This window comes from Mus caroli, unplaced genomic scaffold (genome assembly GCF_978045245.1).
Source record: "Mus caroli unplaced genomic scaffold, Mus_caroli_1 scaffold_8, whole genome shotgun sequence".
Taxonomy (NCBI): domain Eukaryota; kingdom Metazoa; phylum Chordata; class Mammalia; order Rodentia; family Muridae; genus Mus; species Mus caroli.
In genome coordinates this window covers 106,586,745-106,602,499 of record NW_028227263.1, presented here as the reverse complement: position 1 = coordinate 106,602,499, position 15,755 = coordinate 106,586,745, and positions in this window count along the sequence as shown.

The window sequence follows — 15,755 nt, the reverse complement described above, 5'->3', positions numbered from 1 at the left end:
CCTAAAAGTAGTTATCTTTAATTTGTCCTTACCCATGATAGAACACACATTAAGAAGCCTCCAGGGATGTACAGTTATATAATAGAGGGGGTAGCCTGGCCAACGGGCAGAGCACATAACTAAACCCACCAGAGAGGGAGGCACTTGGCTACAGTAGCAAGCTATCAGGAGGGCTAGGGGGCTCAATAGTGACAAAATGTCCATTATTTTTAGTAGGAACCAGGAATGTTGGTTTTAATTGGTGTATGTAGGCTATACAAAATAATGGGTGTTGAAAAAGGGCTCAATGGTTAAGAACACATACTGCTTTTGCAAAAGACTTTGGTTCCCAGCACTCAACCTCAGGCAGTTCACAATTGCCTGTTAACTCCTGCTCCAGGGGAACTGATGCCCCCTTTCTGGACTCCAAAGCTAACTACACTCACACAGGTACAAATGTATAAGCATAATTAAAAATAAGCTCAGGCTTAAAAGAAATAACAGGTTTGAGTGGCAAATTCTCATACGTGTATATAGTATACTCGGTCATATTTATTCCCAGCCACCCTCTCTTCTCCCATCTTCTACTGCTCTCTTGCTCTCAAATAGATCCCCTTTCAAGTTACATAGCATTAAAAAAATCTATATTTTAAGTGTAACATAAAACATAGTACTTTTCTCTGAGTCTGAATTATTTTTCTCAATGTGCCAATCTCCAGTTCCATCATTTTCCAGCAAATGACAGTGCTTTGTTCCTGAATAACTAAAGAAGACACTGAGTATACATATCACATTTTCTGTATCCATTCAGCCATCAGTGGGAACCTGGACTGGTCCTGTGACTTGGCTGTTGAGGACAATGCTGTAGATATGCAGGTGTCTGTGCTCTGTGATGAGTGGTGGTTTTTATGACGTATCTTTTTTTTTCCTTATTTGTTTTGCCTTGTTATTTTTTTTCCCTTGCTTTTGTGAATATTGGTGAAAAGTTTTGTGAGAGCCAAAATACTGTATCTCAGATCTGAGCTTTACCCAGGACCTAGCTAACTCTGCCTAGAAATACTTGATTTTCTTCCTGTTTTCTTTCCTTTTTAAAATTATGTAGGTCAAATTGATTTAAAGCCAAAAATAAACACCAAAGCTGATGACCCAACAAATGCCAATTTGGATAGGGAATTTTTATTCCACTACACACCTGTACACCATCAGCCTGTGGTATGAGTTTCCACTTTTCAAGCCAAACCAGGGTGGCTATACAGTCCTTGCAACACCCCAACCCAGCCAGCTCTGCTGAATCATCCCACTTCCAGCAAAATCCTTTGTGATGCAGACAGCCTGGGATCGGATTTGTGTGTCATTCCCCAGGGGCAATTGGATGTTTCTGTCAATTCCTGTTTCCCGAATCTTACAAGCTCTGCAAATTGAGCTCAGCGTACATCATCACTGCCTGCCTTGTTCTGCGACAAACACTACAGAGCTGCTGGACCTCAGCATGTCACTAGGGACAAAAGGTATTAATTGAAAGCACATGCACTAGCTGTCCCCAGGTCCCCCATCACAGGCACACTGAAGATCCATATGCAGTGCCTTTATTTTGTCATTGCCACCAAACTCATCCAGGTAGATGAGACACTTGAGTTTCTCACCCTCTTCCCTGGACTCATTTCTTAATTCTAGCCACAAGCCCTGCCTTGTCAGCTTCTAAAAGGAGAAGGGAAGATCCATACAGGTTATAGTCCTGGTTTTTGTTGCAGTGGCAAAAATGTCATGATCAAAGTATCTACAGAAGGAAGAGCCTATTTGGGCTAATGGCTCTAGAGATGGAGTCTATCATGGGGGTAAGACATGGTGACAAGCAAAAGACATGACATCAGGAAGCTGAGTGATCACATCTACAATCAGAAGCATGAAGCAGAAAGTCCAGGTTGGAAGTGAAGCAAATCCCCAGTGATGTACACTTGTTCCAGCAAAGCTGCACCTTCCCAAAGTATGCCACCCACTGGGAGTCAAGTGTTCAAATACATGTGCCTATGGGGGACATTTCTCATGCAAACCACTCCACAAGGGAATGGTCAGAGCAAGAGTGTGTTTATCATTGGGGAAGGGGAACTAGGAAGGTATGTGATTGCTGGATAACATTTCTATTCTCCTCTTAAGGGTCATCAAAATAATAATAATAATAATAATAATAATTAATAATAATAACAATAATAAATAAATAAGCATGGCATGTGAAGTTGGGCAGGGCCTCCAAGAGGCACACTGAGCTGGGTAACTGGAGAATAAAGAATCCATTAGAAGAGTTAGTAATGTAAAGCCACTGGCAGACAGACAGAGAAGCAATGGCATGTCCAGGACTCTGAGAAACATTCAGGCCCCAGAACTAGTAACAAATAGCATAGCAGGGGCCTCTCTGAAGAGCAGAATCAGCCCTCTATGCAGATCCCCTCCTTACAGCTCTCTGTGGATGGGGTGAGTGGGTAGGGGGAGTTGTTCATAGCAAGTGCTCTCTGTCAGAGACACTCTGATTCTCAGCCAGGAGCCAGGGAAGGGATAGGAAGGAGTTAATTCACTTCCTAGGTGAAATCCTGGTACCAGGAAGTCTGCTAGCCAGGGCCTTATAGACAGTGTCTCAATAGGGTTTCTGTTGGCATCTGAAAATGAGAGGCTGCTGCTTGAGCAGGAGGGAGATTCTAACATTACATTCATACAGTGTGGAAATGCACACCTGATTGTCTCCGTACTGAGAAGAGAGAAGTAAGGGTACCTTGAGACAGGGGAGAAGGCTAGATGGCCATGAAAATGAATAGAAATCTGTACCTGATCAGGGTGAGGAGGCAAGGAGCATCTCCAGGACAAAACAGAGACCTGGGATAAGGGAAGCACCCAAGAATCACTGGGTTGACCTTAGCTGTGACTCACAGCACTGGGGATATGGAATCTGAAGAAGCCACTTCCTGTAGCCAGGAAGGAACCCCAGTGGATCGATAGATACACTAACCCAAAAATTATCCTACAAGGCCCCAGGGGTGGGGAGCATGGAGCAGAGACTGAGGGAATAGCCATCCAATAACCCACCCAACTTGAAAGCCATCCCATGGGCAAGCACCAAGCCCTGACACTATTAAGCATACTCTGTTATGCTTGCAGACAGGAGCAAGTTGTTCTCAGGGAGGTTCCACCCGGCAGCTGACTCAGACAGATACAGACACCCACAGCCAAACAGTGCATGGTGCTTTGGGACTCTTCTTGAAGAACAGGAAAAGGATTGCAGGCCCTGAAGTGGATAGGAACTCCACAAGAAGATCAACAGAGTCAAGTAGCCTGGGGCTCTCAGAGTCTAAACCACTAACCAAAGAACATAAATGGGCTGGATCTAGGCCTCCTCACAGATGTGCAGCTTGATCTTCATGTGGGTCCCAAACCACTGGAACAAGGCTATCCTAAAAGCTATTGCTTGTACATGGGATATATTTTAGCTGGGCTACCTTGTCTGGCCTCAATGGGAAGTGCCAGAGGAGATGGGGAGAGGGGATGGGGAAAGGACTGTGGGAGAGGTTGACTGGGAGGGGGGCACTGAGCAGGATATAAAGTGAATAAGTAAAAAAAAAAAGACCCCCCCCCCGCCAAAAAAAACCCATAAAATTTAAAAAATAGGAAAAAAAAAAAAGGAACACTGATTTCAGAGCCAACTTGGACTCATAGTGAGATTCTATCTCAAGAAAGGCAAAACAAACCATTAAAGGGACAGCTCTTGCAACAAAAATTTTAAAAGCAGACCAGTTTATTAAAATGTGGTCCAAGTCTGACACTGTTTAGCAAGCTCACATTTCCAGATGGCAGGTTCCTGGACACATGAACCATCCACTTTGGTGGCACCTGCACCCTCGGCACAGAGCACAGTCCAGGCCCTCAGAGAAATGCATTGACTCAGTGAGGAGCGGGTGGACTTCTCAGCGTACCATGACCACCCCCAGTGCCTCTGCAGATGAGGGCGCTGGAAGGAGTAAAGAGACAGCTCTCACCTCAAAGAGATAAAAGAGACGGTTTATTCTGGGCTTAATATGAGTGACTACAGCTTGGGAATATAAATTCAAGTTTCCCCAAATACCATGTTCCAGTGAGGTAGAACCTTCAATTTTTAAAATAGTAACAAAAACAAAGAAAGAAAATCATAAAATGACAGACTTTTTGAATACATTGGTGGATGTCTAAGGGAGCTTGGTCACAACAAAAGGGGAAAGCTCTGCTTTCTGACAATATTCTTAGCCCTTGGGTTCGTGGAACTTAGGTATCTGCTCATTACAAAAGCTTTACCTACTGGTCACAAAACATGCTAGTTCACGCACAGAGGAGGGGAGTAAATGGCATTAATAGGAGATAATGATGCCTCAAGAGAGTTAGGCACTCTACTTGCCACATCCCAACCACTGGAAACCATTAAACAGTCCGTCCACTTTTGCAGACTCAGCTCCTTTCCTGGCATCCTCACTCACAATAGCTAAATGACCTGTGAGGATATTTTTTTTTTTTTTATTTAATAGAAGAGGTTAGATGAGTTACGCTATATGTGGTACTTTAAATGAAATGGCCTCCACAGTCTCAGGAATACGAACACTGGGTCCCTCGTTTGTGGTGCTGGTTCAGGAGGTTGCAGGGGCATGGCCTTGTTGAAGGAGGTATGGCCCTGGCAATGGGAAGATTTGAGGTTCAAAAGCTTCACGTCACTCCGGGTGCACATTGTGCACTTGGTTCTTGTAGTTCAAGATGGTTCTCTCAGCTTCCTGTACCTCCCTCCACCCACTGCTTGCCGCCAAGCCAAGCTGCTCTGACAGACTCTAATACTCTGGACTGGTAAGCCCAAACATCCCTTTGTTCTATGTATTGTCTTTGCTGTGGTGTGTTATCACAAAAATAGTAAAGTAGTAACTAACACAGTATTCACGTTAATTATGCACTCACAGTGAATTTTTTAATAGATTCTCCAAATTGAGGAGAGTGTGAAACATCCTCACTTGCTATCAGATCCAGGTTAATTATGCTCTCTGCAGGAAATAGGAGCCACTAGGGATGTCAGCTCTTTTTCTAAACACACGGTAGGAATGCATGGGCCTTACCTATGTATCTCATTCAGTGAAATTAAATATGAAGTGTCACTCCAGAGCAGAAAGCCGAGAATCAGTGACTGACTTATCAAGTGGCTTTTATGCTCCTTCCGTAGTAGCCATATGTAGTAGCTTTGGACAGTGGGTGAGTTGTCATTCTGGGTCTCAGAGGACATACCAAGCAGGGTCCTCAGAATCCACAATGACAGGAACCATTAACTGGAAGTAACCCTCTGTTATTTTAAAGCAGGGAGATTCAGAGTTCCCCCAGGATCTAGCTTATCCTGATTGACAGAAAAATCTATTTGGCAACATCTATTCAGAATTTAAAACAGGAATATGCACAGCTCTGTGCTTTTCTTTCTTTGACGTCCTTTGCAACTTCTTTCACACGTCTTTCAGTTTGTACATGCAAAGCGGTAAGCATCTGAGGAAACACAGAGTATGCAAAAGCAATGAGGCTACACCAACACAAGAACACGCCAAGGATGTCTTCATGTGTTTCCACTTTAATGACTGACAATTCAAGAGCAATGAGGATACACCAACACAAGAACACACCAAGGATGTCTTCATGTGTTTCTACTGACAACTCATGGAAGGTCCACACTGTAGAAGTACAAATGGCCTAAAAAAGAGAATAAAGCATATTTTTATTTACTAAAGAAAATAATCACCCAAATAATTACAAAACAGAAGAAGGCAACGTGAAGAATAAAACTGTACCACATCAACTTATTTTTGTCATGTGCAGTGTCTTTTATCAATGTTTTGTGCTTTGAGTATTGAAAATCTCTCATCTCCTTGGCTAAATTTATTTTACCTTATTGTAATGTTAAAGAGAATGGTTTTTTTATTATGTGTGTGTGTGTGTGTGTGTTATACATGCTACCGCACCACATGTGTAGAGATCAGACAACAAACCTGTGGGAGGCTGTTCTCTCCTCCCTTGATGGGAGTCCTGGGAATTGAAATTAATCATCAGACTTGACCACTGAGCCATCTTGACAGCCTAAATTTATTGTACTTTTAGTAGTGATGATGCATAAAATCAGTTCCTTGACATATTTTGTGTATACTTCACTCTAAGTGTGTCAAAACACGACTGCTTTGGGTATGTTGATTTTGTATTATGCCACTTTAATTAATCTGTTACTTGTTCTGTTTTTCAGGAATCTGGAGGTTGTTTCTCTGTATAAACCATGTTATTAGCAAGCATGCGCTTTCACATCTCACCGGTCATATTACTTCTTCTTGCTGAGCTGTGCCGCCTAGGGTTTCTACCATCAGAAGGGGTGAAAGATGGCATGCTTCCTTGTTCTTCATCATCGTAGAGAATAAGTTCTCAACTATCCACTGTGCAGCATGAAGTTGGCTGTGGGTTTGACAATGTGGGGTCTTGATTGTGTCCAGGGATATTCCCTCCATTCCAAATCAGCTAAGTTTGCTGTCTGGGGGGGGGGGGGTGATATATATTTATATTGTAGAGATTCTCATGTTTTTAAATAATAATTTAGATTTATTCTTTGAGAATTTCATCCATGTATACAATATACTTTGATTATATCTACCTATGTTCTCTTCTCCCTCTGCCCAAGGAAAACATTCCCATGTCCTCCCCAACTTTGTTCTTATTTCTTTTTCATTTATAGCCTACTGAGTCTAGTTAGTAGTACCTGTGTATGCATGAATGTGGGGCCATTCACGGAGGCATGGGAAACCTCCCAGTGACCACAATAGTAAAGAAAAATGGCTCTTCCCCCTCTTCAGCAGCCACAAACTGCCCATCGCTTTTTTGTTAGGGTTGGGGCTTCATTTTCTTCTCCCCCATCCATGCTAGAATGTTGACTGCCTTGATCCTATGCAGGTCTTACAGAGGTAATACAGGTAATAACAGTCATGTCATGTCCAGAAGATAGTATCCCATAGCACTCCTCCCCATCCTCTGGCTCTTTCATTCCTTTTCATCCTTTTGAGATTTCATTGATCCCTTAGGTTGGGGACTGCCCTAAATGCCCTGCTTAGGGCTCAGCACTCAGGGTCGCTTATTCTTAGCATTTTGATCAGGTGTGAGTTTCTGTATTAGCCACTGCCTTCTATAAAAAGAAATTTCTCTGACCATGGTTGAGAACTGATCAGGTATGGAGCTATAAATATAATACTTCAGTGATACTGGGTGGCCCCTGTGATGGCTATTCTCATTTGTCAACTTGACTCCACCTGGAGTTAACAAAACTCCAAGCTGCTAAACATAGCTGCAAGGCATTTTTCTTGATTGGACCACTTGAAGTGGATCATATCTTCTGGTGGCATAGAAGAAGGAAATGTCTGCTCCTTGTCTGCTGGCTCTCACTGGCAAGTCCATTCTTTTACTGGCACTAGAGCCCACTTCCTCAGGGTTCCAGCATATACCAAAGAGCAGCTGAGACACCCAGCCTCTTGGACTGAACAACTATTGTATTCTTTTACTTTCCATTGGCAGATAGCTATTGTTGGAATAGTTGGACCATAGCCTGCAAGCCACTCTAACAAATCCCATTTATCTGTAGAGAGAATGTTCTATAAGTTTTACTTCTCCAGAGAACCCTGACTAATACGACCCCTACTCACAGACAGAAGGCAGCACTGATTGGATTTAGTGGGTATAAAAACATTCTTTAAATCTGAGAACAAGAAAGGGACATGAAGCTGAGGAGGGGTTATGACCATTTAGCAACAGCACTCGGTTCACTTCTGGGGTCTATGACCTCCACAATGTCTTCCAAAACTTCTAAGAGTAGCTTTAACACGCAGACCCTTTCTCGAAAGGCAAAACACCAGCCATAAACAGCATACATTTTAAATGTTCTGAACATATGAAAAACTTAACAGATGAAGGAAGAAAGAATATGTGACCTATCTTGTTTTAAGCCTTTTTACAATGTGGATATATATCAATACATTGCATTACACCTTATAAATATAATTATTGAAGAAAGATAAAAGAAAATAGCAATTTTAAGAAGAAACAAAGGAAATGCAGAAATCAAGCTTCCTTCTCCACTGAAGAACCCACTTGCCTATCTGTCTATTCATCCTTTCCTCTTTCCAGTCATTCATGTCTCCATCTCTTCATTCATCCATGGTAAAATAAAAGGCAGATAGATTAGAAAACAAATGAATCCTTTGCTTGGAAGATTAGCTGAGGGGTTTCACCCAAATCCCAAGCAGCTGACAGTATATGGTGTAAATGGGGGCTGCAACTTGGATGCAGCCATGGTCCTTTTATTACAAAGAATCATGGGCATCTCATCTATAAAAATAGCTTAAGCAATCAGTGTAACATAAAGACTACATAGCCCAAGTTGAAAGTCAATTCTCACTTTGAAGAAGCACAATCTCAGGGAAAATGGGTAAGTTTGCCTCTACTGTTACCAAGTATTGTAAGGGATTAGCTCCCACAACAAGAGACTTAAGGGAGCCCACCATGCTAGGACATCTGTGCACAGGTCTCAGCTCTTCCCAGCCTCCCTGCTTCTTCTCTAGCTCTGCAGGCAGCGACCATGGACCACGCCCTCTTCCTACAGTTTCTCTGGATCCTGCCTATATCCTGTGGGTAGATCCCACACAAACCTCTTCAGATCTTCTGATGTTGTCACTTCAGTGTCTTCAGCTGAGTCTTTACACATAGAACTCTGGCTAGCCCAGTCCACAGCTGAGACCTGGAACCAAGAAGATTGAAATATAAACAGACTGCTGGCTCTCCCTTTTCAAAGTTCCCTGCCTGATGGGGGAACGGAAATGAGGCAGAAATCTCCACCACAAGCTCCCAGGTCACATTCTGCAAACACACAGAACTTCAGCCACGGAGAAGAAAGAGGCATTGTTGTGAACGGAGTTGCAGAGAGAGTCAGAGAACGTTGTTTCAGGGGAGCGGCCTCTCTGTCTTGGAAAGCTGAACGAAGTTTCCTCTGAAAACAAAGAGGGAGGGGAGTCGAGTGGCAGCCTCCAAGAGACACAATGCATCAAAGTGATGAGATCAAAACTGCAAAGCTCACAGCTGGGGATGCACACTGGAAGCCAACGTGGCGCACAAGGTGCTAACTTCTTTTATTCTGCTGACTTCAGGCAGTGCTTCAAGTTGCCCCTGTGTATCACGCACAACCTGTACTGGATGTCCGTTGCCATGGCGGATGCACAAGAGGAGCTTCTGGTTTAAAGTCCTCATTCAAAGTAATTGAGACCCACGGTGAGGCACAGTCATGTGAACTGCGGAAGGACACAGTCATGTGAACTGCTTACGTCATTGTGGAAGGACACAGCCATGGGAACTGCTTATCTGAAGGTGTCCGGGAAGCAGAGAGACAAAAGAGGTTATGATGAGATAGAGCACATAGGACACACCCCCAGAACTCTCTCCCCTGCCAACAGAAACCTCTTCTGAAAGTTTCTATTATCTCCCGGTAATATCATCAAATTAGGAATCCATCAGTAGATTCAGACCTCCTGAACTAATCATGCCTGAAAATGCCACAGACACACCAATTTCAATCCAATTAAGTTGATCATTGTGATTGGCCATGGTATGTCTAGTGAACACTCTTGAAACAGGGGGAAATATTTTATAGCTGCTTTAGATTTACGCATGTGTACACCACCTTGTTTTGGTTTTCTCATTTGGAAATCACTACCTTACCCAGCCCTCTAATCTTACCCTCAAACAAGATAGGTCTTAAAAGATAATACCATCAAAACTGAAGTCATCCAGATGCAGGAGAGATGGGTCTGTACTGAAAAGCACTCTCTGATGGCCTGATCGAGCTCTGCACCCACATTGGGAATCTCACAACCACCTGTATTTCCAGCTGCAGGAGATCCAACCGGCGCCTGCTCTGGCCTTCGTGGGTGTCCACACAGATACATATACATAAATAAGTAAAAAATAAATACACCTTTTAAAAATGAGGTCACCCAGCATGGCGGCTGTGGTGGTTTGAATGAGAATGGCCCTTATAGACTCACATATTTGAGTATTTGGTCCCTATTTGATGAAACTGAGAGGAGCCGCAGCCTTGTTAGAGGAGTTGTGTTTTGGGGCTTGTGCTTTGAGTTTCAAAAGCCCAAGCCATTCCATGTTAGCTTTCTCTATGCCTCCGAATTTTGGATAGGAATGTAAGCTCTCAGTTACTCCTCCAGGACCATTCCTGCCTATCTTCTGCCATGTTCCCCACAAAGATGGCCATAGACTCACCCTCTAAAGTCCATGACTCCAATAAACTCTTTCTTCTATAAGATGCTTTTGTCATGATATTTCTTCACAGAAATATAAAAGTAGCTAAGACAATGGTTCACACCTGTAATCCTATCCCTATGCTTTGGAGAAGAGGCAAGATGATCTGGAGTTCAAGGCAGTCTCAGCTACATCATGAATTTGAAGACAGTCTGCAATTCTTTCTTTAAAAAAATATTAATGTGTACGTAATTTATGTATGTGAGATTTTGCCCATGTTTGTCTGTGTGCACATATGCGATTAGTGCCTATACCTGCCAGAAGAGGGAGCTGGATTCCCTGGAACTGAAGTTACAGGTGGTTGTGGGTTACCATGTGGGTGCTGGGATTTGAACCTGGGTCCTCTGAAAAGCAGCCAGTGCTCTTCAACACAGTCATTTTTTTCAGGCCTAGCCCTTGGATTCTTTAGACTGTGTCTCAAATTAAAAGTTAAAAGTACCAACAAGGAATTGGGTTCTGATCAGTGCTTACCCACGTCCTCGGCCCCAGCCCAGTCCAGGGCTGAGGCTGGGCATGCACTCCCTCTATACTTGGTCCTAATGCCTGGAGAGAAAGCATTACAGTTTCCAGATTATTTTTCCCATAAGTCATTTAATAATATTTTCTGCTCCTAATGACTATTATGACAAGCTGCAAATTGGTAATTGCAGCCATCTAAGAACATGCACAGGGCAGATTTGCAGGATTAATGACCGAAAAAAGTTAAATTTAGGTAATGCCTCCCAGTTGGCAGCCAGGGCTACACTCAGGTCTAGTTGAATTTGCCTCCAGGGAGGGGAAAAATGCAAGCAGAACTACTAATGTGGAGGGTCTGAGTAAATTTCTCTCTCTCTCTCTCTCTCTCTCTCTCTCTCTCTCTCTCTCTCTCTCTCTCTCTCCTCTCCTCTCCTCTCTTTCTCTCCCTCTCTCTCATTCTTTAAATATCATCCTCCCTCCCTCCTTCTCTCCCTCCCTCCTTCTCTCCTTCCCTCCCTCCTTTCCTCTCTTCCTCCCTGCTCTTTCCATCTCTCTTTTCCTCTTCTCTCTCTTTCTACCTCTCCCCGACTTTTCCTCTCCCTCTCATGCTAGCCCATGTGTGGTGAATGATCCTATTCAGTCTGCATAGATAATGAGAGCCAGTTGTTGGGGGTCAAGGCTGAGTCAAGCTGCTTACATGGAACTGTATCTTGCATGGCAGCCAGATGCTAAAAATCCTCAAGGGAGATGGAAGTTGCTATGAAAATGGCCTTTGAAAATGTCCGGCAGATGTCGGACTAGCTTCTGATCCTGCAGTGAAGCACCAGCATTTTGGTTTGCATTTAGAAGCCACTTTGCACATTAAACAAAAAGATTCCAAAGCAAAGTCACCCTGTGCTCAGCCAGGGGCTGGCACAGCAAGGGGGACGTTGCAGATTAGCCTGGAGGAAGGAAGGAGAGGGTTTCTTTACAGTCCCTGGATCTTCCCAAACTGAGTGGAGTCACAGGCAGGAACTGCTCACTGCTTTTACACTTCCTTCTTCATCTGTCCCCATCCTCCCCTCCAACCCCCTGTCTGTTCCTACTGTAAACTAACTACACATATGAGACAGCATCATCAGTCAGTTCAGAGTCAAGGAACAGGGAGTTATCTCCTAGGCAGCATCTTCCACAGAGAGGGTTGCTTTGACTGGAGAAGAACAGTTATCTGATATAGGTCCAGGGAGACCCTCCATTCTGTCCTGCTTCGATAAGAAGAAAAAGATAAGAAGAAAAAGAGAGTAGAGAAGACCTACTGCCTATATCTGCATACCCAGCAGGGCCGGGCAGCATCACTGCCTTCCCACGGATTCAGCCCAACTTCAGCTACAAAACCCCACATAAGTCCAACTTGTCACCCTGGAGAACCTGTGACAGATGTATGTTCAAAAGTTACCACAAAACTTGGGCTGCTTACAGATTTGGTTTTAACTTTTCTCCAAACAAAATGGTTCATAAAGACTCTTCTAATAGGACAAAAGGGAGGGAGCATATGGTCTTGACTGTCAACAATTGGACTGAGACAATTAAGGTAGTGAGGCTCACCTCTGCAAGTCTGTGGAGATGCTTCCAGAGATGACTGAGGAGTTGGACAGCACCCAAGCAAAAGGACCCATCCCAGTGTGAGCAGCACCCTCCAGTTTGATGAGCCAAGCCACTGTGCTTCACCTCACTTGCCACCATCCTGCCCTGCCTCTCCACAGATCCAAATGTAAAGGAGCCAAGTAACTACACATGAAAATCCCTAAAGCTGTGACTACAATTCATCCCACTCCTTAAGTTGCTTTGCTCGGGAGTTTTGTCATTGCAAAGAAAATCTGACTAATGAAGGTCACATCTTTGAAAGCCATAAGACCCAATTGGCTGAGACAGTATTGTTGAGCCACAGTGGCATGCTGCTGTATAGCCTTGATTGATTATGGGTATTCTCCACCTCTGCCCAGCTTTGACCATTGTGAACTCTTCCAGGAGCTTAGTTAGTGTAAGCTTCATGCCAAAATAACCAAAGAGTATCCACAAATGGAAGAAAGGAGTTAAAACTTTTTACTACTAAATATCTACTAACCACTGAATAGGGAAGTAAGCTATGAGGACAAAGCTATAAGGCACTTAGGAAAAGAGCAAAACAACAGAAGTCATTTTAACTGTCATCAGTTTAAGTGAAAACACATTAAACTCTCCAGTCAAATGGCAGAGACGCAACTGTAGAAAGTTACAGTGACTGAGTGGTATGCTGCTCTGCTGGCTAATTTTATGTCAACTTGACACAAGCTGGATTGACTGGAGAGGAAGAAGCCTCAATTGGGAAATTGCCTCAGTAAGACTGGGTGATAGGCACACTTTTAGGGTATTTTCTTAATTAGTTATTGATGGATGAGGGCCCAGTCCACTCTCTGTGGGACCCCTCCTGGGCTGGTGGTCCTGGGTTCTATAAGAAAGCAGGTTGGGCAAGCCATGGAGAGCAAGCCGGTGAGCAGTTTGCCCAAGCGAGTCTTACTACCTTAATCATCTCTCATTCTGGCTGTTGACAGCCAAGACCCAATGGATTCTGTATTAGCTCCTGCCTCCAGGTTCCTGCTGTGCATGAGTTCCTGCTCTCACTGCTTTTGGTGATGAAATTGTGTTCCTTTCCTATCTAAATTAATTTTGGTCACTGTGTCTCATCACAGCAACAACGACTCTAAGACAACTTGTTACTGGGATTGTGGGGGTACTGCTGTTACAGCCATGCTGTTTTGGGGAGGACTGTGGAGAGATTTTTGAACTCTGTGCAAGAAAAGCCATCAAATACTCAATGTTTAGTGAACTGTTCTATGAGACCTTGGAAGATACTAATGTTGAGGGCAATGCAGAAGATGAAGACCTGGCTGGTAAAGATTCAGAGGGAAGTTTAAAGACTCTATTGGAACCATTTGCTATTTTGAACTAAGAGTATATGGTTCAGGTTAGCTGGGGCTGAAGAATCAGCTATGGTTAACAAAATACCAGAACTACTAAAGTGAAACATTCGCTTTGCTGAGGTTACAGATGCTGGTTATCCAGAGCTGAGAAACTAGAAGTGATTAAAAAGATGCCAGCATCACCGAGGTGAATTCTTCTGGTAATTGTTTTCTGAGAGTCAACACAAAGAAACTGTGTTCGAGAGGCAGCCAAGGTTGTATCTCATACTGGTAGCTGAACTTGGTTGTGTAAGAGTCACCCAGCTGGTACTGGTTTTGAAGGCATGAAAGGGTCATGGAGAGCAGCTGAGGCTTGGAACTGTGAGGCCAGGAGAGGCCATTGAAAGTACAGCCTTATTAGCAATTGAAAGCCCAGAGTTGAAAAAGTCATACAGAGAAATTGATTCTTGACACCATGAAGAGAGTCCAATTGCAGCAAAACATCCCAGAATTTTGTACATTCATGTACCATGGGATGACCACCAAGAACAGTAGCGGTAGAGTGGAGCCTACTCAAGCTTAGAAGACAGCTGTATGTGCTGCAGAGGGCAGAGCTAAAGAAGTGATCCAAGCCCTTCACAGGATACTGAAAGATTGTGAGTGAATCCCAGACATTAGATTTTGAGTTATTTATACTGCCGAAGTTTGGCTTTGCTTTGTACAGATTGTGACTATACCCTGCTTCTTCCCATTTGAGGTAAGAAATTCCTTAATTTATTTTTGATTTTACAGAAGCTCACAGTTGAGAGACTGAATTTTAAAAGAAACATTAGGTTTTAAAAGATACTTTGGGGTTTTGTTTTGTTTTGTTTTAAGACTGAATTTTAAAGTGTTTGAATTTGTAAAAACAGTGGGACTTTTAAAGTTATTTATGTTTTTGCTGATCGGTGGTGGCTCATGCCTTTGATCCCAGCACTCAGGAGGCAGAGGCAGGTGGATCTCTGTGAGTTCAAGGCCAGCCTAGGCTACAAAGTGAGTTCCAGGACAGCCAGGAATATTGAACAGAGAAATCCTATCTTGAAATCACACGATAAACAAAAAAGAAAGATAAAATTATTTATGTTCTTAATGTGAGGTCCTGGGGATGAATAAGAAAGAAAAGGTTGTGTGAAGTCAACAAGGCTTTGTGTTGACTCGGTCCATACTTTAAAATAATTTTTAAAATGCTTCAACAAGATTAGGTTATAGGCAGGCTTCTAGGGTAATTGATAGGGGAGGACTCAGAGCATTGTAAGTGGGCCATTTCTGTGCAAGTGGTCCTAGTTTCTATAAGAAAGCAGGATGAATAAGCCAGTAAATGACAGCCTTCTATGACCTCTCTATCAGCTCCTGCCTCCAGGTTCCCGACTTGCACAAGTTCCTGCCCTCAGTGCTGTACATGGAACGGTTATATGGAAGTGTGAGCAGAATAAAGCCTTTCCTTCCCGAGTCACTTTTGGTTACAGTGTTTTCATCACACCTTTGTAAGCTTAACTAAGACGGATACTTTCAAAGGCTCCTGCTAGATCCAAAGACAGAAAAGGGCTGATGTTAAAATGAGGAGAAAAGTGTTTCGTGGGAACCAAAAAAGAATCAGAGCCATACTTCAAGCAAAACAAACCCTAGGTCAAAATGTTTATGAGACACAGAACAGAACAAACTAATACAAGGTTCCACAGACTAGGAAACATTGCAATTAAAATGTGCATACACCTGGACATACCAGAAAATGTATGAAGCAAAGATTGACAGGACTGAAGGAATGTCAAATCAAGAGTAATAACTAGCTGAAGGTTTCAATATTCTGTTCTCTTGAGATTACGCTTTTAAAAAGTTTTGAGAATTTCTTACATGACTACTGTATTTACATCATATCTACCCCTCCCTTGCCTACTTCTCTCCTCAAAAGTCAGGACTTCCTGTTTTTAATTTAAAAACAGTAACTGTTAAATAATTGTAACAATTTAACAATTTTTAAATAATTGTAAATAA